General features: G+C 39.2%; 1 long non-coding RNA gene across 1 annotated transcript; it reads left to right on the top strand.

Moving 5' to 3' along the window:
• The first annotated feature begins 1,981 nt into the window (after nt 1–1,981).
• Nucleotides 1,982–14,485, top strand: LOC128950960 (uncharacterized). Its single transcript, XR_008484408.1, has 3 exons — nt 1,982–2,050; nt 12,132–12,231; nt 14,405–14,485. It is a non-coding gene; the product is annotated as an uncharacterized LOC128950960 (long non-coding RNA).
• The last annotated feature ends 9,801 nt before the right edge of the window (nt 14,486–24,286 follow it).

Here is a 24,286-nt window from a genome sequence, read left to right as displayed (position 1 = left end):
GTTCTGTGGCTCTGAAATACATTGTGCAGGATGGCAATGGCATTTCTCTAGGAAACATGGCTATAGTTAATGGAAGTGCATTGGAAATTTCTGCATTTCCAGCTCAATGCAGTCCCACCATTCACCAATTCACAAGAAATCTGCTGCTCCCAATCTGGCATTGTTTAAAAGCTGTGCTGGCACTCACATAGCCCGTGTGAGTGAATCGGAACTATCATTGCACAGCAAAGTCACTCTGATGGCAAGAACAGAGCAACACTATTTCTAGAAGAATAGTCTCATAAAACCATCATCTCTAAGCTGGCCTGTTCCTTCAGGATCCTACAAAATACTGCCAAAAGAGAAGTAGCATTAAAAAAAATGACCTCACTTAGGCCACAGCTTTGGCAGAAAATCCCAATGTGTATCCTCTGCACAGCTGTGTTGCCTGTTCTGATCTTGTCAAAGAATAATTTGTCACTGCAACATTGCAGTAAGTAGGTGGTATGGTCTTGTTCATGCAAGGTGTGAGATAGTGCAGCATCCCTACTTTTTCTGAAGAATTATCACTGGTTACTAAAAATCTTCTGGCAAATTTGATAGAAGTTATTTGTAGCCTCCTGGTTTCTTTGCCATATTTGCGTTCTGATAACTAGGGTTTTTTTGGAAAACAGTCCCACATTTTCTCCTGGACGTTCTATGCTTGCTATACCCTATTAGCTCTACTACATTTCATCAAAAGAGATAATATTATTCACTTTCCTTATGTTACATTTTCCTCAACTAAAAGCTGGAATTGGAGTATTATAAATAAGTAACAAAAATAAATATTTTTACTAATGCTTTTCAGAATTCTTTCAGTGGAAAAGCTCATGATTAGCCCTTTGGGAGGTAACTGGTAAAGAAGCTCCTGACCCTACAGTACCTTTTCAGTATCTAAGACTTAGGTCACAGTTGTGAATCAAATGAACTACCTGAAAAGTAATCCAGAAAGGAAATCAATGACAATTTGCAGTCAAGTTCTTTATTTTGTTCTAGACGCAAACACGAATTCAACTTCTATAGATACTTTTAAATACATTGCTATTCAGGTATCAACTGAAAAATAAAACCCTTTCAGCTGAGAGAAAAAGTTGGAATTACTTACACAATATTACTTACAATACACAATTCTGAGCGTTTTATTTTACAGAAAACGGTTCGCCGCAATGCTCTGCTGCAGGCATGACAGGATTATGTTTAAATAGTCGCCGCATATTAATCGAACGGTATGACAAGCCTCGTACATACAAAAGGGCTGAGGCAAACAGGTCTGCTCTCTGCCGCTTTGGGAATTTCACCCGTTTATGGACAGCAAAGAAGAAACCACGGAACTCCGCTGGGACGGGTTCGTTGAACCCCTGAATTTCCCAGAGAGGAGCCGGGATGTCGCTTGTTCCGCTTTGGGAACGAGCGTGCGACCGCGTTATGTGCCGGGTTCACCGTGCCGGCGGGGAAAGGTCTCCTTTCAGCGGAGCCCCTTCGGCGGGCTCGGCGGGCGCCTGCAGCCCGGTGCCCGCTGTCCCGCTCGCAGCCCGGCTGCCCGCCCGGCGGCCCCGCGGCTCGGCGCCGCCGCCATTTCCCGCGGCTCGGGGTGAGGTGAGGCGAGGTGAGGCGAGGTCAGGGAGGCACGCGCCCCACCGCGCCTGCGCAGCGCACGCAGCCCTCCACCGCCCCCCTGCGCAGGCGCGGTGAGGGGCGCGCGCGGAGCGGGGATCACCTCCCCGGTGCGCCGTTCCTGCGCACGCGCGGCGGCGGCGGCGGCCCCGGGGTGCCGCGGGTTGCAGTGCGCGCCGGCGCACGCGCGGTGGCGCGAGGCGCCGCGGCGGCCGGCGGCGGTGGGGGCTCGGCGGCGCAGGCGCGGTGGTGTCGGGGGGACTCCCGGGCCCGGGTGCTGCTGTGCCGCCGCCGCCGGAGGAGCAGGAGCAGGAGGTTCAGTCGGGCAGTGCCGGCGGGCGGCGGGCGCGGGGCTGCGCGCGGGGAGCGGCACTCGCCGGGGCAACGCGGGCGGGCAGCGGCAGCGCGGGGCCAGGTGAGCAGCGAGCGCGGCGCGGAGCGCTGCGGGCGGACCCGCCGGGCCCCGGTGTGCGGTGGCGAGGGGAAGGCGGGGACGCGGCGCGGAGGGGAGCGGTGGAAGTTTGACAGCGCCGGCGTGCGTCTCCCGCCGTGGACCGGGGGGCGGGAGTGCAGCGGCTGCCCTTGGGCGGGCACGGCCGCGGCCGGGGGCGGGGGGCGCTCGCGGGGCACCCGCTAGGCCCGGTGACCCACTTTGCTCCTGTCACAACTCCGGGCGCGTCGGGAGCGCTGCCCGCCTGGCCCCGCGCCCGCCAGCCGGGCAGGGCGGGCGCAGGACTCCCCGGCATCCCCCGGACCGGGCCGCGCCGCGCCGCGCCGGACCGAGCAGAGCCGCGGGCGGCGCCTCCCCCCGCGGCCGCCGCTCCCCGGGGCCGCTCGTCCCGCGGGCGCCGGGGGGACGCGCCCGGCCCGCGGCCCCACGCGCGGGGGAGGGTTCCGCGGCGGCCCTGCGAGCGCGGGTTTTTACAGGGCGGCGGCGGTCGGTGCCCGCTCGGCCCCGGGCCCTCCCCGCCGCGGGACAGCTCTCGGCTCCGCGGGGCCTCGGGCTCCGGCCGCGGCGGGAGCGTGCCCCGCGGCAGGTGGGCTGGAGCTGCGCGGTTGCGTACGCACTGTAGCCTTTTTTAACCCACCTCCCTACCTCCCCCCCCCCCCCCTTTTTTTTTTGGTTCCGATAACTTTATTGCGATAACTGCAGCGTGTTCACGCTCGTAAAACCTGCGGGATTCCCAGTAGCCCCCGGTCCTTCTCTGAGTTCCTGCGACATTAAAGTCAGTGTGTTAAATACTCCATGCATGCAGGTGTGAAATACGACCAGCGAGGGACTGGAAATCCGTGGTACTTCAATTTTGTGATTGGGTTAAGGTGGATCAGGATTTTTGCTTGGTTTCACTTTCAAATTCCAGATACTTTAGGCCTCGATATAAATTGGAAATGGTTTTTTTTCCATGACGAGGAGTGCTTATGTACTAATCAAACATGTTTGCAGTGAGATTTTTGTGAGGCCGTTGTTTTCATGTGCTGATAAGAGTTAACCTACCAAGGGGCACAGGGAAAGTCAGATATGGCTTTGGCTGGAATATGAAACTGCATGTAGAGGCACAGTGGCCAACCATAGAAACTGATGCTCTGAATCCTGAAAGTAGGTATTTTTTTTTAAATGACTGGTTGACAAACAATGCTTTTGGTGGCAGTATTGACTTGACCTGGCCTGCCTCTTCCTTGCTGCTGCTGCACCAGCACAACGGTTCGTGGAATTGTGTCCCATAGCTAGCTTGAGGAAATGATCCAGGTTAAAATTAACTACCATGGTTTTATGTTTTTGTTTTTTCTTTTTAATGTGGTTATATTTAACCTGTATAATTTCTCTGGCTGACAGATGTGACAGGAGGCAAGAGGATTGTTTAAGCAAATACTCTAGAGAAAGAAGTACTTGAGAAATACACCTCGACTGTGGTAGTCCTGGCAAAGTTCAGTATCAACAGTTGCAGTTGTTTCACAATGTTCAGTTTTACAGAAATAATATTGACTTTGTTTATAAATATCTGTGGGGTTTAGGCCTGTTATTTGAAATTGGACAGCATTTGATTGTTGTAACAGAGGGATTCTACTTGAAAGTAACTCTGCTTTTAATTTTTTTTTTATAAATTAAAATATTTTCATATGTATCCACTTAAGACACTTCCTCAAACTCATTACAGACATGCTTTCATATTACCAGACATAATGTATTTGGTTTAGGTTCCTTTTGTAGAATATGGCAACTTTGTCTGAGAATTTTGTTGGTAAGGCAAGGGTTACTGCTTCTCAACAAGCAATTCAAACAGGGAAAAAAGCCCAAACTTCCGGGTTGATATTTAATAGTTTAAGGTGCCATTCAGCCATGCCTTGTTTTTTATTTCTTCCGCTTCGTGTTCTTGCATGGGAAGGTTTTAACACATTTAGGTAAAATAAAAGAATGTGAGGAAAGCAGTGTGTTCTCATTACTATTGCTCTCCTAAGGACCCCCAAACCTCTGCTGTAGGTTACTTTAGTCTCTTTGTACTAAGCAATTTAAAAACTGAGTGGTAATTACCTTAAATTTAATTTGCAGTGTTGGTTAATTAGCTTCTTAGTATAGAATTTCACAGAAGTCATGAATCTTTGTGGTTGAATTGGTCTTGCAAAAGAAATTGCAGCTTTTAAGACCTCTGACCTTTTGCTTTTTCCCCTCCCTATTTTAAATTTCTGCAAAAATTTGAATATTAAATGTGAGTTGATATTAAATAGCAGTAGAGGTATTGCCCCCCACCTTCTCCGTGTGTTCTTCATACGAAATATTTTTATCAACTTGGAAAGTTGTGAATTTTTTATTAAAAATGAATAAACTTGTATTGAAAATAGTTGTGAATCAAAAATGCAGTTTGCTGCACTAGGTAATTTCCTCATTTGAAAGCAGCTCCTTTTTTATATATGCTTGCCTTCAGGAGATACATGTAATTTGTCGTCAGTGCCTCATGGTTTCAGCTTAGTTTTATAGACGAAGACTATGGATAGCTCTCCTCTTAGAGTAGAAAATCAGTATCCTAATACAGTTTTTAATACAAAACATAATTCAGAAGAAGTGGAATTTCAGCTGAAAGGTGCCTTTTCATCTCATTGTCATGAGTTAGTTTTTCTCGAGGCAAAGGCTTTGGTAGATCTCTGAAGTAAAGAAAAGTTCATTTTAGTGTTTCAGCCTTTTTAAAGTACTAGCTTCTCTATGAACACTGCAAACTGTGAAGGCCAAATGTGAAAGCAGGTGTAGAACTGTTTCTGAGGATTGGTGATGTGAGTAGGTAGTGGCATAGCAAAGTTAGTAGTGATTGTTCCTGCCATTCTCACTTTCTGTTTATTTACTTTGCAAGGTATTTTTAACCTTTCAGTGTTAATGAACTGGTTGATCACTGAAGGGGGGGCACAAGACCAGGAGAGTCACCAGGCTGGTGGAAGAACAGTGGCTGTTTTACAGTAGCTTTATCTCTAGAGGCAAAAAAAGTGTGAGACTACAGATAGTCACCAAACCATTCAACTGTTTCTCTCATCTTAAGCCTATACTGAATTATTGTTAGTAGCATTGATACTATTTCGGATTTAGTGGTCTTTCAGAATACAAAGATGTGTTGGAAGCACATCTTCATTCCCTTAGCAGAGTCTGGAATTAAAGATCTCAGTGTGTCTCTGTAGCTCTGGCACAAGCAAACTTGGGCAGATCTGTTAGGAAGGTACCTCTGACTTCTGTAGGTGGTCCATCTGGGAAAAGGAACTTACTAGGATTGTTGGTTATTTTGTTAACTCAGTGGGAATCTGTAATAATTTGAAACTTTGACGGACATTACACTGTTTATTTGTTGTAGGACTTAAAAGATGTGAAATGCAAAATCACAGAAGAAAAAAAAGACTCAGGGTTAATGCAGCTGCCCTGGAGGATTGAATTCTCTATCCCTGCTGCTGCCACAAAATGCCTTTGTCATGTAAAAGCCACTTTAATTTCGGTATACCTCACCTCTGAGTGTTTTAATTTATAGTCTTAGTGTTCTCTTACCATACTTTTTGTGTGTATTATAAATTCTTTATTGTAGCTACTTTTAGAATATATAGTCATATACATAAAATGCTTTGGTCCTCTGTGGTTGTCATATATTTAATATAATGTGGAAATAACAAGGTTTCACAGATTCTTTCAACAGTTTAGAGCTGCACACTTTGGACTCTTTCCAACTGTTGCGTTTTGTCGTTAAAATCTGAATAAATTTCCTGATTCTGTACTGATGTTCTGAGTATATTATGAAATCATCATTAATAGTATTAATATTTTATTAAATATAGATCCTTAAAAATTAGTTATATATATGAGATTCAAGAGTGATAATGACATATTTGGAGTGTGATGCTTTTGAAGCTCAATATATACTATGGGCGTTCCTCATAGTCATGATAAAAATGTAGCCAAATTAGGAATAAATGTGGCTACTTCAATGCTTTTTTGTTAAAACTGTGTGTGTGATCATCTCAGAGTATGTGAGAAGGCCTCAGTTTTGAAGCTAATGTCATTTTACCAATAATGACAGCTTGGTACCACAAGATAAGTGGTGTTAGATTATTATGCTTTAGTTAAAACACTTCTTAGAGTAAGACACGTCTCCAGTTAAGGTAGTTTTTTAAAATAAATATGTGTGACATAATTATTCTATAGAGGTCTTTCTAGAGTTCCACTAAAAAGGATATTTGCAGGTACCTCTAAGATGGTTTTGGTTTATGTTGTGTTGTGTATATGGCCAACCATATACACAAATCCATAAAATAATATGGAGGAGTCAAAATTTATTTAAATGGGTTTTGTGTGTCCAACTCCAAATAAAATTGATGTCTGTCTTAGAGGATTTCTAGGTTTTCACTAGTAAAGTTTTCCAAAGTTGAACACTGAAGTTTTGTTCTCATTCACATCTTCCAGAATCTTATCATAACCGAGCATCTTGGCATCTAAAATCTGTTTACTATTCATAAATTAGGCAATCTGTAAATTAGGCCCTCACTTGTTCAAAGGCATGTTCAAACCACACCTCAGGCACACCTATGGAATTGGACTTGGACCAAAACCCTGTGGTGACTCTCCCTTTTGTTCAGAAGCACAAAGGAGTGAGGAGGAAGAGGCTTTGTTCATGTCTCCTGTAAAAAAAAAGAAACGCCCAAAATAAACAACAAACCAACAAAACTCCAAAGCCTGGAACCTCACTTTTCCTTGCAGACAAATGATTGAAGTCTAATTGGGCTAAAGAGATATATTAGGCCAGTTGTTTTCTTGGAGGAAAAGGATATGATATGTATACCTATATTCTGGCCTGTGTTCCATTTAAAATTTTGAATGCCATTACAAACTAGGACCCAAGAATTACATCTCTTCTTTGCTGCTTTAGAGAGGCATGCATACTTCTAGTGCTGCTCTGTCCAGTAAAGCTTTACTTTTTATTTTTGCTTCCATATTCTGAAAATTGCCACTGAAATGACAAGTTAGGAGTTGATGCATCTTCTCAGTGTGATGGAGAGCCTGCTGAGAAATTAGGGTTTGCACCCTGTTTGGCAGACTAGAGATTTGCTTTCCAGTTTCTGTGATCCAGGTTACTGTGCCGTAACCCTGTGCTGCTGGACAAATGAGAGCACATCTCTTCCCCTCTGCTGGCATGTTAAAAGAATATATTACTCCTGCTTTGAAGGGAAAAGCTTAGCTATGTCTATGGCAAGGACAGGGACCTGGACTGTGAGTACTAACCTTACTCCAGAAACAGGTGAGGGCAAAATACTGTGTTCACTGATTGCTTACATAGTTTGTGTCTCTGTTAAGTTTTAAAAAAGTCTTGCTGAATGATGCAACTCTCCCTGGCTTTGGTACTTAAGATCCTTTGGTACTTTGGATCCTTTTTGTAGATCTTTTGTATGGAATCCCCTTTTTGTGCCCTGTTTTAGTGAAGACTGCTGCTTTGGGGTCTGCTGCAACCAGAGCAAGCCACAGAACTTGCTAACCATGCTGCATGGTAGTGGTCTTGCTGTGAGACACTTGGAAAAAGAGGAATACCCGGGAATGGGCTGATCACCCAGCATGGTGTCAGAATTTTAAGTACTTTCTAGCTGGGAGTAGTATTGCTAGTGACCTCATCTACAAGAGTTTTCAGCTTGCAGTATGACATGTTTGTGAGTGTATCTCCATTGCTTGCAGAAGAATGATCCAAGATCCCACAAGCACTTAATTATCTGCTGAACTGGTAGATAGATCTCCAGAAAGTTTCAGCACTTTCTTCATTGAGGCAAGTATTTGTGAATGTAGAGGCCAGGCTGGCTGGTAAGAAGTGGCTCTTGTGGGAGGTTAATGTGTGAGTTTCCTAATGTACGTTAGAAACACTGAGGAAATAAATATATATTTTTACATCTTAAATTATGATCTTAATGAAAGTATGAGATGCTAAGCTGCCTCATAAAAAAGGTACCTCAAATTACATTAATACAGCTAATTTAATATTTCAAATTCTGAGAATCCTGCTGCTGTTACAAATAAAACATAAGTCTCCATTTTTATGTCTGAGTTTTTAATGAAGTGGTTAATAATAGTTTCTGGCATTTAAGGGCATTTGAAGTGTTAGGTGGCTATTTCATTGCATGTTAAGTGTAATGTTAGTGACTGCCTGTTGGATTTTGGTTGTTACTGACTGGCAGAACAGTGTTCCAAAAGTTTAGAGGTTGCTGTTGAGAAGATGGTTGTGCATACAGAGAATGTAGACTCCTGCTGGTGTGCTAAGGTAGAAGCTGTGTAATTTTTCAGATTACTCTTGTTAGAGATATGTTAAATGTTTAGATTTTCACCAGTCATCCAAAAGCCTCAAGACAGGAGAAAAAACCTGTCTTGTTTAATGTGGTAACTTTCCCACCTTAGTTCCCCAAAGCTTAATTTGAAACCTACAGGTGAAGTTGTAAAAAGATAAAAAAATATTTTGCCAAAAGCTGCTTCTTTCCTTGGCTCAATAAACAACTAGGAAATTTTCCTCAATTAAAAGCTGTAGGGAGGGAGTTGCCTTTTTTTAAGCCTGATTTCCTAAGAAAATGTGATTTATGCTTTTCCCTTGTTTTCTCTCATTCTTTCCTTACATATTCACCAGTAGCTTTTGAAATAATTGATCAATTGTAGCCATGTTTGTAGGAGGGATGGAAATCACAGACTATAATGTTACCACAGATTTTGGGAAAATGGGCAAGCTGGATATAGAGAAATGTGTCACTGCCCTCTCTTTAATGAGACATAATGCAATGGATTTTGGTACTGAGCTGTTTTTTTAACATGCACTGGGTCTGTGTTGGGTAGGAGACCAGGATTTGTTTGTGTGATCAGGGCTTGAGGAGACAGGAAGAATATTGGGCTGTTTGGAAAGGGAGGGGGACCAACAATATCATAGTGTAACATTATAGCAAAATAATAATATTTTTCTGTCAGCATAAGAACAAAAGACAGTATTTCCCAAATCAGATTTCCAGTAAGCCCACTCCTCTGTCCTGTAACACAGAGTTACTTGTTGAAAAGCAGGAACGGAATTTATGTCTAGAATGGCATTTCTCGGCTTCTTTCCTGTCTGGCCTGTATTTGCATTACTTATTTATCATAATAAACAGCAGACTGAAATCAACTTGAAGATTTTTATGAAGTCTCAGTAGAGAAATGTAGCATGTCCTGCTGGTTGGTTTAGAAAACTGAAAATCTTAGTAATGCTAAAAGTGAAGAAATCTTTATTAGCTTGTGCTACTTTCGTTTCTAGAGAATTCTCTGCTGTATAATATGAAATATATTTGTCAAGACTCATAATCTTCACAAATTTTAATTGATTGGTTTTAAGTATTAAAATGTTTCATTTAAAAATATCATAACAGACTGCAAAAAATTTTTTTTAACCTTGTGCTTGTTTTAAAGTAGTTTTCATAGTAACAACAAATACTCTAAAGGAAACAGGGTTTTCCTCCACTGTGAATAGAAAAGCAAGTAGCAGCATGAATCACAGCTTCCAAGAACTGTCAGAATAGAAATGCAGATTCTCTCTCCCTCTCTCTCTCACACACACACACACCACAAACACACACACACTTTCCTGTCAGTTTTAATGTAGTAATGTGATTTAATAAAGTTTTCTTGCCATCCACAGAAGCAACATCCATTATGTGTAATCAAGATATTACTAGCAGTTGTGTGTTTGGGAACTACTGTTCACAGCTAGTATGGTAGTTCTACTGATAGCAATTTTACATATAATATATTTTTCTGGAACTGTTTTTGTTGTTAAAATGTTCTACTTCATTTTTTAGTATAGTCTTTTTTTCCAGCTCAGAAGCATTAGCTAAACATTATGTGCTGCCCTAGAGCTTTTCATGATGTTTCATAGATAATAAGATAGAGTTTCAGCCTTGAGAAGCTTGTGATCTGAATTTCACTGACATAGAAAATGATGCCAATGACCTCAGAAAGGGGGACAAGGATTCAAGTTAGTAAGCAAGTCATAGTGAGTGAATTAAACAAATTCTCATTTCTAAAAAGATGATAAGATCGATCAGCAACAAGTAATATGAGAATATAGAAGCAAAAGACAGCATAAAACAAGTCCAAATAATATACAGATTTGGAGGAAAAGAAGCAAAATATTTTTCAGGATCTGGATGGCATAATGAGATCAGAAAAGTAGTCTGGATCAAGAGAAAGAGTAACTAGAAGGTTTAATGAAATAGAGCAGGAAAAAGATTTATAGAAACTTACAAATTATGTTTATCAGTGTAGCTCTTCTGAAGAAAAAAAAATGAGACAGGAAAATTATTTGAGAATATGACAAACTGTTTTGATCAGTTTGGCAGGGAGGTTAGGACACAAATTCTACTACTAAGATTTTTTTTTTAACCCTTTAAAAAATTTAGCTGTCACTCAAACTTGCTTTTAAAGTGAGTGACAAAATAATAGGCATCTGTGCCTGAAAATTGCATCTCATTCCTGTTGCTCTGTTGCTACCTTCTATTACACAATTTTTCTACAAGCTGAAGGACTTCATATGAATTTCAGTACAATTGAGAGTGGGACTATAGAAGTTTTTACCATCAGTGGTGATTGACACACTACCATTTTATCCAAGTCTAAAGGATCACAAACTTTTTTCACTAAAATAACTGAAATTGCTTTTCCAAATTATATTTAGTTAAATTTGTACTGCCTTTATATAGACAATTTGATTTATGGTTGATTTACATTGAGTTTCATTAAACTTCATGTTGCCAACAGAGGAACTAAAGATAATCTTTCATAAACTGGCATAGATTTTTTAAAAAATGCACCTTAACTTCCTGCTCTATAGAATATATTTTGCCATTTCTTATCTACATGCTGGTATCTGATTCAAATAATTGATTTTTAACATTTCATATTTCATTTGACCACTTAGAAAAATAGATATGTAGGTGTTAATGGTCTGTATTTCTTATCCAATTAGACTTGGCAGTAGATTTTCTTCAAACATTGGCATTCTTCTTCCTCAGGCTGAGAGCTTCTTCTTTCTATGTTATATGTACTGGGAAACAAGGTGGTAAAGAACAGGGGTTTAGAAGTTCCTTTGTTTTGGCTATTTTATGTCAAAGGAAATCCACCAATCCTTACATACAATGGAAGGGAATAGATTTATGTATGCCTTAAAGAATATGCTTTGCCACATGGGAGTGCTGAATGGAAAATATCAGCAGTGGGTCAGTAGCAGTAGATTTTTCTAGCAGGGTTATCATCAGTTAGATGATATTACTAAGTTGGTGCAGGTGTGTTTAAAATACAGCATGGTGTTAGTGGTACAGAATGAGCTGTAGGAGGTGGGGAGCTCTTTCTTTGTTGAATAAAGTGTTTGTGTATAAAAATCTCTGTTGTAGAGTTAGCTTTTGCTCAGGACATCTTAATGAAATTGGTTTTTTATTTGTGAGAGGAGTTTGATTGGTGAGGGGAGTCTTGTGATGTCGCATGCCATCTTCTCTGAGAGTTTCAGGTTGTGTGCTGAGGTAGTTCATGTGTCCTTTTTGAACCATAGTACACACAGTTAAGATTTTGTTGATGCAGTTTCTTTCCAGAAGTTTGCATAGTGCATTATTAATGTTCTGCAAGGTCATAACACAATCTGAAGCAACTGTAATGCAATAATTGTAATATTGGTATTTTGTAGATGTAGTTACATCTGTAAATTTGGTGTTACCATTGGGCTATTGCATTTGTCTCACAGGTTTGGATTTCAGACAGTGCCAAAGCTATGTAAAAGGTGGTGTGCAATGTTGAAGTTCTCCTTCATGAGTATTTACATCATTCTGTTGAATAGAAAATTACAAAGTGAATTTTTTGACAATTTAAGAACGCATATGAAATTACTGCAGTGGCAGGAGAGAAAACAGAAATAATCAAGGGCTCATCCCCAAAAAGTTTTTTTAAACAGATTAATTTTCATTAAACGATGGGTTTTTTTGTTGTTTTTCAGAAGACTGTGCCAAAGAAGACTTACTCAGATGACATCACCTTTGGACTACTAATGCTACCCACCCACTCTACAAGGCACAATGTATTTCTAGGTAATTTAAGTAAGTATGTAGATATGATTGCTACTGGAACAGTAATGCTTTAAACAGAAACAGCTCTTTTTCAACCTCAGGCAAGGTAGACATTCCACTTCAATTTGAGATTCAAATTAATGGTGTGCGTGGGCAAGAATAAACTTCAAATAAGCTTTTTATAAGCTTTTATCTTGTACACTGGAGCATGGAATGAAACAACTGAACTGTACCTGAGCTGCCTTGGAAACTAGAAGGAAGAAAAAGCCCAGACCTTGTGAAGGCCCTGTCCCCAGCAGTGCAATGTGCTAATGTGGCCTGTGGTTTCTGGAGACTAAGCTAATGTCTCTCCCAGGGATGTGTTGCAGTGAATGAGCATATGGACTGCCATGCTCACTGCTTTTCTGAGTGGTTTTTTGTTTGTTTGTTTGTTTGTTTGGGTTTTTTGTGTGGTGTGGTTTTTGGTTTTGTTTTGTTTTGGATTTCTTTTTGCAGATGCTCTTGTGGAGATGACTTAATACCCCATTCATGTAAGGATATAACAGAAGAATGCATCTTAATGCGTTCAATTACCAGTATCTCTGTTCACATGTCACTTTATTTATGAAAGGGTTGCTTCTCCCTGCTTCCTTGATTGGACACTGGGTACTGTCCAGCTGAGGATGGGCCAGGAGGTGCAGATTTTCATCTTTTTAAGATTTGTCCGTGTTGTAGCTTGAAGTAAGGTTGCTGATTGCTTTGTGCATCACACAGAGGGAAGCACAGAGCAGCAGGGTAGTTTGTTTATGGTTCATCTTTTGAGCAACAAAGGGATTTTGATACAGTGTATCATGAGGATCGTGGCCATGGCCCTCTGTAGATTTCATGTATATGTTTTTTTATGTTTTATCTTTCTAAGTAGGTGTTATTTTTCAGATGTTCTCTTGGTTTTTTGATTGGGTCAAAACATCCACTTTTATACTGGGTCAAAAAAACCCCCAAGAAATCGGTCTATTTATGTAGAACAGACATTGTGCCAAACTTGTTGAAATGGGATTATTTTGTCTTGCTGGCAGAAAGCCTTCCTGTATTCCTAGTGGCTTACAATGCATTGGAGGTGCTTGGTCATACATGAAATATGGTCTTGAATGGAATTACAGGTAGCAGTGCTTGTAGTTAATGATGCTTGACACTTTCTGTTCCAGAACCCTGGTTTTAGTTGCTTATAATTTACTAAGACTTAAATCTCTGCTCTATGTCTCCTTCCCCTAAAATTTGACCAAGCATCAGCTTGTGTGTGAGGATGAGTTTAGAGGGAGGAATGTACTGTTTTCTTGATGCAAAATGCAATGAAAATTTTGCCACTGGAAAAATAAAGCACCTGCATGTGCTGGAGCAAGCACTCAAGGTTTTAGGAGAAACAAATTGTTATGCTGCAATATTTTTTTCTGCTGTCCCATTTACATTAGGCAGCATGATGGATTTCTGAAAATATGTTTTGTACCAATTCAATGAATTTCCTAAATCCATTTCATCTGTCCAAATCAGATGAGGTAGATATGTTCCAAATCCTTTTAGTCATAAGCAGACAGGGCTACTGAGCATGTTCTAGCTGGGCTGTGAGAAGTAAACAGGTCTAATCTCCTTGACTGCATTGTAGCGTCAGGTACAAACACTGAGTAAGAAGATTTTCTTCTGTACTCTGTGCTTTTCCTTAACTTTACCATGCATGTACTGTTGATTTGGTCCTTCAAATTCTGCTTCAGCAGTATATTTCCATAACTGTTGTTGATTTTTTTCATTCAGTTTTTCTCTATTCTTTGCTTTTTCTCTTTATTGCTTTTATGTGAACATTCTCTAATGTTCACAAGATCATTATTTTATCATAATAATATTGATTTTTTTGGACAGCGCAGGCTGTGTGTGGTTAAAAGTTTTGAAATACTTCTTTTTGAGCAACCTGAAAACCTCTATGTGTTGTGCATCTTTGATATTGCTTTTCAAGTAACATTTTTAAAACATGAAGACCATATTTGTTCTGAAATGGAAGGGCAATATAATATACTTAAAATTTTCAGATTATGTACATGTGAAAATTTGTATAGTGTTATCTTTCTTAAAAGACAGTTTTTCTTTAGGAATTGCTCTAAAGAGATCTGATTTTTTTTTTGGGGGGTTTTTTTTGTTTTTTTTTTTTTGTTTGTTTGTTTTCATCTAAATTTAGCAAATTCAGGGAGAAGCCCATTCTTTCATTTGCAAACTCTTCTGGAAATCTATTTGGATCTTGTATACTGAACATCAGTGAAACTAGCTAAGTCTGAATTTGAGTTTGGTTATTCTAAGCAACTAATGAACTAATTGCATGTGAAAAAAAAGGTAAAAAAATCCTATTTGTAATTTACAGTTCTTGGAGAAATTCTGGCATATAACCTCAAATCTAGAGGATTAAATTATAATGTAAATTACATAGCCCAGAAAATAAAGGGCAGAGATTAAGCAATATATTCCTGGCTTTACATCTTACGTAAAAAGCATGTATACACCAAATATATTTTATCTACTGTTTCTTTAGTGAAGTTATTGCATTCCACAGATCCCTTGATGAGCTTTCCTTAGTATTTCTTTGTTCCTGTGGCTGTTCTCTGAGATGATGTTTAGAACCAGGCTAATTTCAGTCTTACAGTAGACTAATATTCCTGTGTCATTAATCTCATTTTTCTCAATTTCCATAGTTGGTTAGCACAGTATTTAGAGATCAATTTGAGTCATTGCAGTAAGCCCATGATCATCTTTACCCTGTTTAAATTTTGAGTTAGGGGAAGTTAAATCACAGCAGTAGTGCTTACAAACCTTTCTCAGACTATACTATCTGACTTTCCAGGGAAAAAACAATACTGACACCTCTGTCTAAAAGTTCAGAGATGCAAGAATATTTACATTTCCCTTACTGTATTTAATAGCACAGGTAATAGGAGAAAATGAATAAGTAAACGAGAGAAAGGCTGGAAGAAATAAGGTAGAAAGAAGAGAAGTAAAATATTTGAAGTCAGAAAATAGGACATAAAAGATGAAGTAAATAAGTGAAGAGAAATGAAGCCTAAGAAATAGGGATATCTAGATTTATGTCTTCTGCTGAATTCTGGTACAGAGGAAATAAGTTTTTTGTGGAACCCAATAAATAGTCTTTTATCATGATTTTGTTTTTCAATTGTGAGGCATTAAGAAGACCTCTTACAGAATTTTCTGAAGTCTTTCAGTGCCATCAAGTATTCTGTTTATGACATGACATCTCTTTTGATTAGTCTGGTTTGAAAAGGTGGGGTTTAACTCTAATGTATACATTACAATTGCGATTTGGATGATTAAAACTGCTTTGGAGAAAATCTCACTGTTGTCTCCCCTTACCACTTGCTTGGCTCTGTGTCTTTGAACTACATTTCTTTCTCAGAAAACTAGTCTGTGAGTTCTGCTGCAGGGGCAGAGTGCTGTTCTGTCTCTACTGGGGACATGGAGTTCTGCATCAATCATGAAATTCCTGGAAAATTTTGAATGGTCCATGTGATAGTGATGTTTGCTTCTGGAGACCAGATGAAATCTAATCCAAAATAAACCCTCTTGAACAGCTAGCGTAGGAGTGTCAGCACCAGCTGCTTTGATCTAGTGATCCATTTCTACGGTTTCAGGTTACTTTCTAATGGGGACAGAGCCATAGTTGTTCACTTTGGTTATAGATCAGTAGATGAGGACAGTGAACCTCTAAGATATGTATCCACGCTGCAAGTACAGCCATGGGTTTGGGTGCTGATTTTGAAAAATTTTGAAGTGCCAGAAATACTTTTTTTCAATTTTTGTAATATAAACTGTGTTGATGAGGCAAATAAATTCTGTAAATGACAGTGGTTCAAACGACTAAATTGTACCTGCCTTTTGTAATTCTGATGGATTAGTTGGTGTGTTTTCTGTGCTTGGATTTTTAAGTTGTTAAACAGAGGAGTCTTATGATTTCTTTAATTTTATAATTTTTGTATAGAATTTCAAAATATGTATGCTTCCCACCCCAGGTGTTTTGCTTGAGTTGCTCATCTGCATTGATAAAACCCCAAGGCCAGTGTTTTATGGCAGTCATTAAGTAAGAGCAACACAAAAAATAAAAAAGACATGGTCTTTGCAGGTTTTTGCAATTATTACCCTTTTTCCTGCCTTAGCTGTCATGAATCATGACAGACTTCTTTTTTTTGGCCTGGAATGAATTCCTCAGTTGTTAAGGTGTTGAAAATCTGAGTAATATTTAGGTGCTGGTGTTAAATCATTTTATCTTGAAATAGCAGTTGAAAGAGTAGTCTCCATCTGCCCTGTTTAATTTTAAGTTCAGAGTTTCCCAAGAATTTTGCATGCTTAATTGTAGTATAATATCTCACATATCTAAGCCAGTAATTAGGACTAAATTCAGCTATGTTTCTTGTTTATTAGATCTTTGCAGAATATCGACCTTGGCTTTCAGCATTTTTTCCAGAAAATTTCCAATATTCAATGAAGATTTCTGTTGATAGGGATGTTTCAACCTACTGTCTTTTAAAAATATAATCATTAATATGCACCCAAAACTATTAAGCTTGTGACAGCATAAGTAGCAGCAGCATTTTGAAACTGTTTGAAAAAAATCACTGGCTTTAATAAAAGCACTGAAGTTATTTTCAGTATTATTTAATTTGTTCAGAATTGAGATATAAGCCTCAGTTTAAACTGAAGAAAAATGTTGAGAGTCAAAATGTGAGTTATAAGCCAGTAAGTTCTGAAGACTCCTCATTAAGTAGTCTTGCCTTAAGAATATTTCACTGCTATGTTGAAGTGCTCTGTTTCTGTATTTTTTCATGTGTTTGGTATAAGTAAACTGTTTCAAGCTTGAATGTGTGCTTAAATACAATACAGCTGTTTTCATTGCCCTGTTAGCATATAGCCTGAACATAAAATTCATGTTAGTTTCAGGATTTCCTTCAATATTGATAACTTTTGTTGTCCCATTCCTTAGTACCAGTGTTTCATGGGCCACTAGCAAGATCCTAGGTCTTTAAAACCATTCTCACAATGTGGTGAGCAGAAGGGAATGAAATAAAACCTGATTGTAATTTTGGTTTTTGATAACTGATATATTAATTGTAAATTGAAATAGTTATAATACTTTTTAAAATATTTCTTAGTGTTGCTTTTAGGGACTTAAGTGCTGGATGAGCTGAGTCAGGTTTTGTTAATTGAGCAGAGAGCCCTGTGAGGGATGGAGCCACCCATTGTGAAGGGGCCTCTGTCCCAGCAGGGAGGGTGTCTGATGCCAGAGTGACACCTGGATGGTCAGACAGGGAGCTTCCCTTAACCTTGGGATCTCTAGAGTGCAGAGAAGACTTTGAGGGGCAGGAAATGAGCATTCAGAAACAAGTATCTTGGTACACAGAAATAATCTTCTGTGAAAGAAAAACTTGGGAATTGTAGAAGATAAAAATTAAAAAACGGAGGGAGGGAATTTGAAAGCATGCAAATGTAGCAAGTGTGGTCCTAAGTAGTTGATATGATTTTGGGTTTTTTTGTTGGGTATTATAGATGGTAAAAAGGACTAATAGTTCTCACAAAAATAACTTTGAGGACACATTTGAAACTTTGTAGAGTTTATATGGAGTGTCCGAATAGAATCTGAATTTCCAAAAAAGGAGCTGAGTTTTTGACCTTTACCCATGCTTAATCTCATGCTGAACATTCTTATCTTAAATATTGTAACTGCAAAGTTTTTAAGAGCTTGGTGTAGAATTTCCTGATAGGTTTTGTCTTTCAGTCAATATCATGATCTTAAAATATTTTTGAAGGAATGGGAGACACATGACAGAATTTTACTATGAGCATTGAATTAGTCTGCAAGGTATTAAAAGGCTTCATTATGAAAATTCCCTGTGCCTGAAGAGTAATATTCTCATCATAATTAATCAATTTAATTTCCAATTAAATTGACTGGAACCAATATTTTGAAGATGATGCTGGTATATGAGAAGAAGGAATTTGTTGTTTGTCTTTTGCTGTTTCTCTGGTGACCCTCAGAAGGTGATTTCAGTAGGTTTTCTGGACTTAGCACAAGCTCTGAAGGTTTCAGAGGAGGGAGTGCATGCTTCTACTGCTCAGGAGAATAAAGGAAAAGTGAGAAAATTTGTTATCTACATAAATAAATAAGGTTTTAGAAACACAGACTGTTAAAAATGTTAAATGTTAGTGTTACTTTAAACTATAATTTTTCTTTGAGCTTTGTTTTCTGAACATTCGGAAATTCAGTTGTGTTCAGTGCTCTAATGTTTGAATTAAGATACTTTTCCTTTATTTCCATATAAGAATATATGCAGAGTGATTATAGTCAAATTAAATTAAATTTTGCGTTGATTTTATATACTTTTTTTTCTGTTGCTGCATTGCTGTTTTTGATTAGTTCATGCAGCACTGTCTCTTTTGTTACCAGAATGTAATTTTCTACCTGAACAAGTCCAATGTGACTGAATGCTGGCTGGTTTTATTTCCTTTGGTTCTTGCTTGTAGCAGGGTGGCAAAAAGATACTTAGCATCTATACCCAAAGTGGTTACTGAGTGTTTTGCTGAAAGTTGCTAGGGACAATAAAACTAAACTTGTTTTTGTCTTAGTTTTGTTTATTCTTAAGCCAAAACAAGAGTTACTTCCTCTCTGTATCAATTGCAAAACTCTTCTGGTTTGTTGCTTTTTTGGGAGTTGTGTTTCTGTTTTGGTTTGGTTGGTTGGGTTTGTTTGTTTTTGTTTTTTCTTTGGGGGGGGGGGGGGGGGGTGGTCCCCTTCCCTATTAAGGCACTTCTTGCCCTTGTGACATGAAGTACTTGTCCTTTATCTCAAGTCTTGCAACAGTAATTCCAGTTGAGCCCAGATTCTTCTGGGCTGAAAGTTCTAACAAAAGAGTAACTCCAGTGTTTTCTGTAGTGAAATTAAAATCTGGAATTCTCTAAATATAGTGTAGAGGATTTTTTCACAGTGTAAGCTTGTTTTTTCAATAACGGGTAGTTTTATTGAGGGATAAACTGAAAGATCTGGCAGGCACTATAATTCTAGAGAATTAAGTTCTTTACTCCTATTAAAGTCCTGTTAACCGTAGGAATATAATAGCAAGCATGCTAATACAGAAGTGTGTTTTGCCACATATTTTTTGGATAGAATCATAGGGTTGGTTTGGACCTTAAAGATCATCTAGTTCCAATCCCTCTCCTCCATGAATAGGGAATGCCATTCACTTGATCAGGTTGCTCAGGATCACATCCAACCTGGCTTCGAACACTTCCAGGGATAGGCCATCCACAACTTCTCTGGAAAACCTGTTCCAATGCCTCAGCACCTTCTGAATAAAGAATTTTTTACTAGCATCTAATCTATGTCTTTGCTTTTTTAGTTTTAAACTGTTCCTCTTTGTTCTGTATCTGCTTGTGTAAAAAGTTGCTCTCCCTCTTTTTTAGAAGCCTCCTTCAAGTACTGGAAGGCTGCAGTGAGGTTTCTGTGGAGCCTTCTCTGCTTCAGCCTGTCTTCCATAGGAGAGGTGCTCTGATCATCTTTGTGGCCTCCTCTGGGCTTGCTTTAACAGATCCATGTCTTTCTTGTGTTGAGGGTCCAAGAGCTGGATACAGTCAGCCCTTGTCACTGGCCTTGATCAGGACATAGAGTTGTTCACCACAGCTCTCTGGCTGTGTCCATCCATCCAGTTAGTTTTCCCTCCAACAGTCCACCATTTAAACCCATGTCTCTTCAATTTGGTGAAAAGGATCTTGAGTGGGACCATGTCAAAGCCTTACAGAAGTCTTTAGGTGACTTTGGTTGGTTTTAACCTTATCAGCTGTTGCTCCATCATAGAAGGCCACCAGATTGGTCAGGCATGATTTGCCCTCAGTAAAGCTGTGCTGGCTGTCTCTGATCACCTGCTTGTGTTGTATGTGCCTTAAAATTGCTTTCATGATCTTCCCAGACACAGAGGTGAGGCTCATTGTTCTGTGGTTCCTTGGATCTTCACATCTCCCTTTTTTAAAAAATAGGACTGATGTTTCTGTTATTCCAGTCAACAGGGTTTTTGTGTGACTGTCATGGCTTTTCAGGTATGATGGAGAGTGGCATGGCAGCATCATCTCATCAGGTCATAGACTTGCCTATTCAGTTTCGTCAGGTGGTCCCAAACCTGCTCTTCTCTTACAGTGGAAATACACTGAAATGACCGTCCCCTAGTGCTTCCCATGTTTTGTTTTGTCATTTTTTAGGTTACCTCATTCATTTTCCTTTTGTTACCATTTTGTGGTCTTCAAAATGATGTGCAGGACTTCTGGGAAAAGTGGTGGGTGGAGGTAGGGAGGAGGTGGAGCTGCTTGTTTGGTAATTTTTGACTTGGACTACACTTCAGTGTTGTAGCTTAAAATTTTCCAACTGTCTCATTTTATGGAAATGTGAAGTCTCACTTCTTTCGTTTTGAAGATGCTTCCAGTGAAGTACACTGCCTACTCCATTTTTCAGGCAGGAAAACAGTCCACTCTTCACAAGAGCCTTACAGAATAATTTAGCTGTGCATGAGTCACCCATGCTGGGAAATTTAGGCACCAGAAGCACTTCCACAGCTGCACAGATCATGGATTGTGCAATCAACTTCTAAAAAGTAAAGTGGTGACTAGCACTAAATATTTTTAGAAGTGTTTTTACTTACATGTATGCATTTCTGTGTGATACAGATAATTAAATTTCAAATAAAATATTGGCTTTCTAAAACACCTGTCATATGTTCTTGGGTGTTGCTGTTAGCAACTGTTGTCAATTTAAAAAAAAAAATTATGTCCATTTGGTATCCCTGCACAATTGTGTTACAAATAGTTTATGTTGGTATAAATCATTCATGAGATTGTCTTTGCTAGCTGAAGAGAGGAAATTTAATGTGGCCGTGGACATGAGTGGTCAGAGTAATGATCAAAGGCTGACATTACACAAACTTTTGGCTTGATCAAGGAGATTGGTAAAAGTGCTTACAAACAAAAGTAGCTGTTAGGGTGTGAAGTGCCTGGTCTCTGTAGCCATGCAGTTACCTGTGTGGTCTGTGGGTATTGCTCCTGCTGTCTTTCATGTGGTAATTCTTCATCAGTGGTGGACAGATTCAGAGGAAGTACTTAGTCTTACTTCTCCCACATTCTAGGTAAATACCCTGACCACAAGTTAGGAATAAGTCTTTGTCTCCTATTTAGAGAAAACCAACCACAGAAAAGAGGGCAAAACAAGCAAAAAATAATAAAAAAACACCAACCAACAAAACAAAACCACTTACAAAAATCCCTTGAGTTCATTTTGTTTAGTTGTCTGGCATGTTTTTTAGTTGTCTGGAACTGGTATGCCAGTTCCCCTTTGACCCCTCCCATCACTTTTTCATGTGGGCATAACTGAGCAGCAGTAAGATGTTTCTGGATCTGCTAGATAATTGTATCTAAAAGGAGTAAGTTGATGATATAAAATAATTTGATGTCCCTTAAAACTGATTTAAGACTTATAAGCTATATCCTTTATGGACTGTAAAGGGCAAGGATGAAGCAGGGCACCAAGTAAGATTACAACCATGGACTTCAGCAGAGCTAACTTCTGCCTCTTCAGGGAACTTGAAAGAATCCTATGGGAACAGGAGTCCAAGAGAGCTGGTTGGTATTCAAGCATGACTCCTTTAAGGCTCAAGAACAATAAGCAAGAAGTTGGACAAAGGGGGCAGGAGACCTGCATGAATGAATAAAAAACTGTTGTCATTTTTCAAGTGTAATCAGGAAATACACAGGAAATGGAAGCAGGGGCAGACTGCTTGGAATCAATATAAAGTACTTGTCAAAGTAGAAACATGGCAGGAAGGGCCAAGACCCACCTGGAATTAAATCTGATTGAGAATGTCAAGGACAACAAGAAGGGCTTCTTCGAATACATAAATAACAAAAGAAAAACCTAAGATAATGAGGGCCTCTTACTAAATGGAAAGGGACCCTGGTGACAGAGGATGCAGAAAAGGTGCAGACTGTGAACAACTTCTTTGCATTGGTCTTTGCAGGCAAGACCAGCTCTCCAGAATATCTGACTCACGAGACCCGGGTAAAGGAATGTTGGAGGGAAGACTTTCCCTCAAGGAGGTCAAGGAGGATTGGGTTAGAGAACACGCAGGTGAACTGAACATTCACAAGTCTATAGGCCCTGATGGATTGCATCAGCAAGTGCTAAGAGAGCTGGTGGATACCATAGTGAGGCTGCTCATGAGAGGTCAGGGCAATCAGGAGAAGTACCTGAGGACTGGCAGAAAGCAAATGTCACCCTGCTCTTCAGAAATGGCAAAAAGGGGAATCCAGAGAACTACTGAAGAGGAAGAAGAGGAAGAACTTCTTTGCTGTGGAAGTGAACAAGCACAGGGACAGATTTCCAGGGAGTCTTTGGAGTCTTCCTCACTGGAAGTACTCCAGAACTGTCTCACTCAACCCTGTGCACTGTGCTCTAGGATGACTGTGCTTGAGCAGGGAGGTTGGATGGGGTGACCCACTGTGGTCCCTCCCAGCCTAACCCATTCTGTGATTCTGTCATAAAGGCATTGGGTGCAAAAATAATTTGCATATCTTCTTACAGACTCTCTTGGTCAACTGTTGACTTTCTTGATTTCTGAAAATTTTAGAATGGCATAATGAGAACATAGCAGGAAATTTTGAATCAAGTTTTCTCTTTCTTTATGTAAAAAGTAGAACTGTTCTTTTGAATGTAAAAGCTAATAAATCTTAATTGGGTCTTTTTTTCTGGTCTAGGATTGAATTTTGGAAAGATTCATTTGTGTGAATTTCATAATCTCTTTTTAGCTTCCTTTCCCAACTTTTAAGACACGTCTGCCTGCTAAAAGTCTGGCAGTTGAAGTACTCATGTAATGTGTAGGTTCATGTATTTCAGGAAGAGTAATTGAGGTGGATAGCTGAGTGTTGTTGCAGTAATAACAACAATGATAAAGTCTCATTTTTTAAACTTAAGCCTGCATGTATATCAAAACCAAACAGAAATTTTGCATGGAATGGAAGAAGAATTTTCTTGGTGTTATCTTGCTTTGAATGCGTAATAGTTGTGTCTGTTGAAATAGATAATTAATTTTCTCCAGGACAGTTTTCAAAAAGTAGTTGACTTTCTGTATCTAGTCATTCTTCCCTTTTATTATTGGGGTAGAGGAAAACCAATGTTTGACTCTGTTCTGTCTCATTTCTTGGTGAATTGCCATGTTTATTTTCCAGTATAGGAATTAAATGTTTAATAAATTTTTCTTCTTTGGTTTGATTTGTTAGGATTCTTCGTAGTATTTTTGCTTTGATGAAAATGTGACAAACCATTTTAGAAAAATTGATTGTTAAACTAACATTTGTGTGTGATACCAAACATCTAAAATTTATAATGCTCATTTTCATAAATATGCACATTTTTAATTGGATTAATTGTATCAAAGTGTTTTTAACTCCAGGATAGATATCTTGGTAGTGTTATTTTAAAGGTTTTTCTTTAAATTTCTGTTAATATTGAGAAATCATCAAGTAAAGATTTTTTTTATTGTCTGATAACTTTATAGAAAAAAATTATTTGTAAGTAGTAAATAATTTTATGGATAGTTATAATATTCAGTGGGAATTTAAACTTCAGAATGTATGTGTGTAATTTTTTCACCTTTTGAACTTCTGGAAAAAACTTGTCAGTTTTCTACCTTCTCAGTTCCATCTAAGAGACTGGAAGAAGGAAGTTTGGTTTTATTTGTTCGTTGTAAAAGGTACCAAGTTTACATGGGTCCTGTTAGAGAATAGCAGACTGCAGATCTTAGACCATCTATTGCACTTTTTTCTTCAGCACAATGAGCTTTAATTAAGGGTCTGTTCTTCAGCTGGTTAGCTGACTGCAGGCTGTATCTTCTCAGCATTCCATTAAAGGAAATGGAGATTTCCACAGGGATGTGAAAGTTTTCAGTTTTGAATTGTAACACTAGCAGGTTAGTTATTAGCTTCTCTTGACCTAAACTCTTGTTATGAAGTACTGGTTTTGTGTTAAGCA

Source organism: Melozone crissalis, unplaced genomic scaffold (assembly GCF_028551555.1).
Source record: "Melozone crissalis strain CALT ecotype California unplaced genomic scaffold, PUWL_Pcris_2 ptg000006l_1, whole genome shotgun sequence".
Lineage (NCBI taxonomy): Eukaryota > Metazoa > Chordata > Aves > Passeriformes > Passerellidae > Melozone > Melozone crissalis.
The sequence above is the reverse complement of the archived record's forward strand: the minus strand, read 5'-3'. Positions and strand labels throughout refer to the sequence as shown.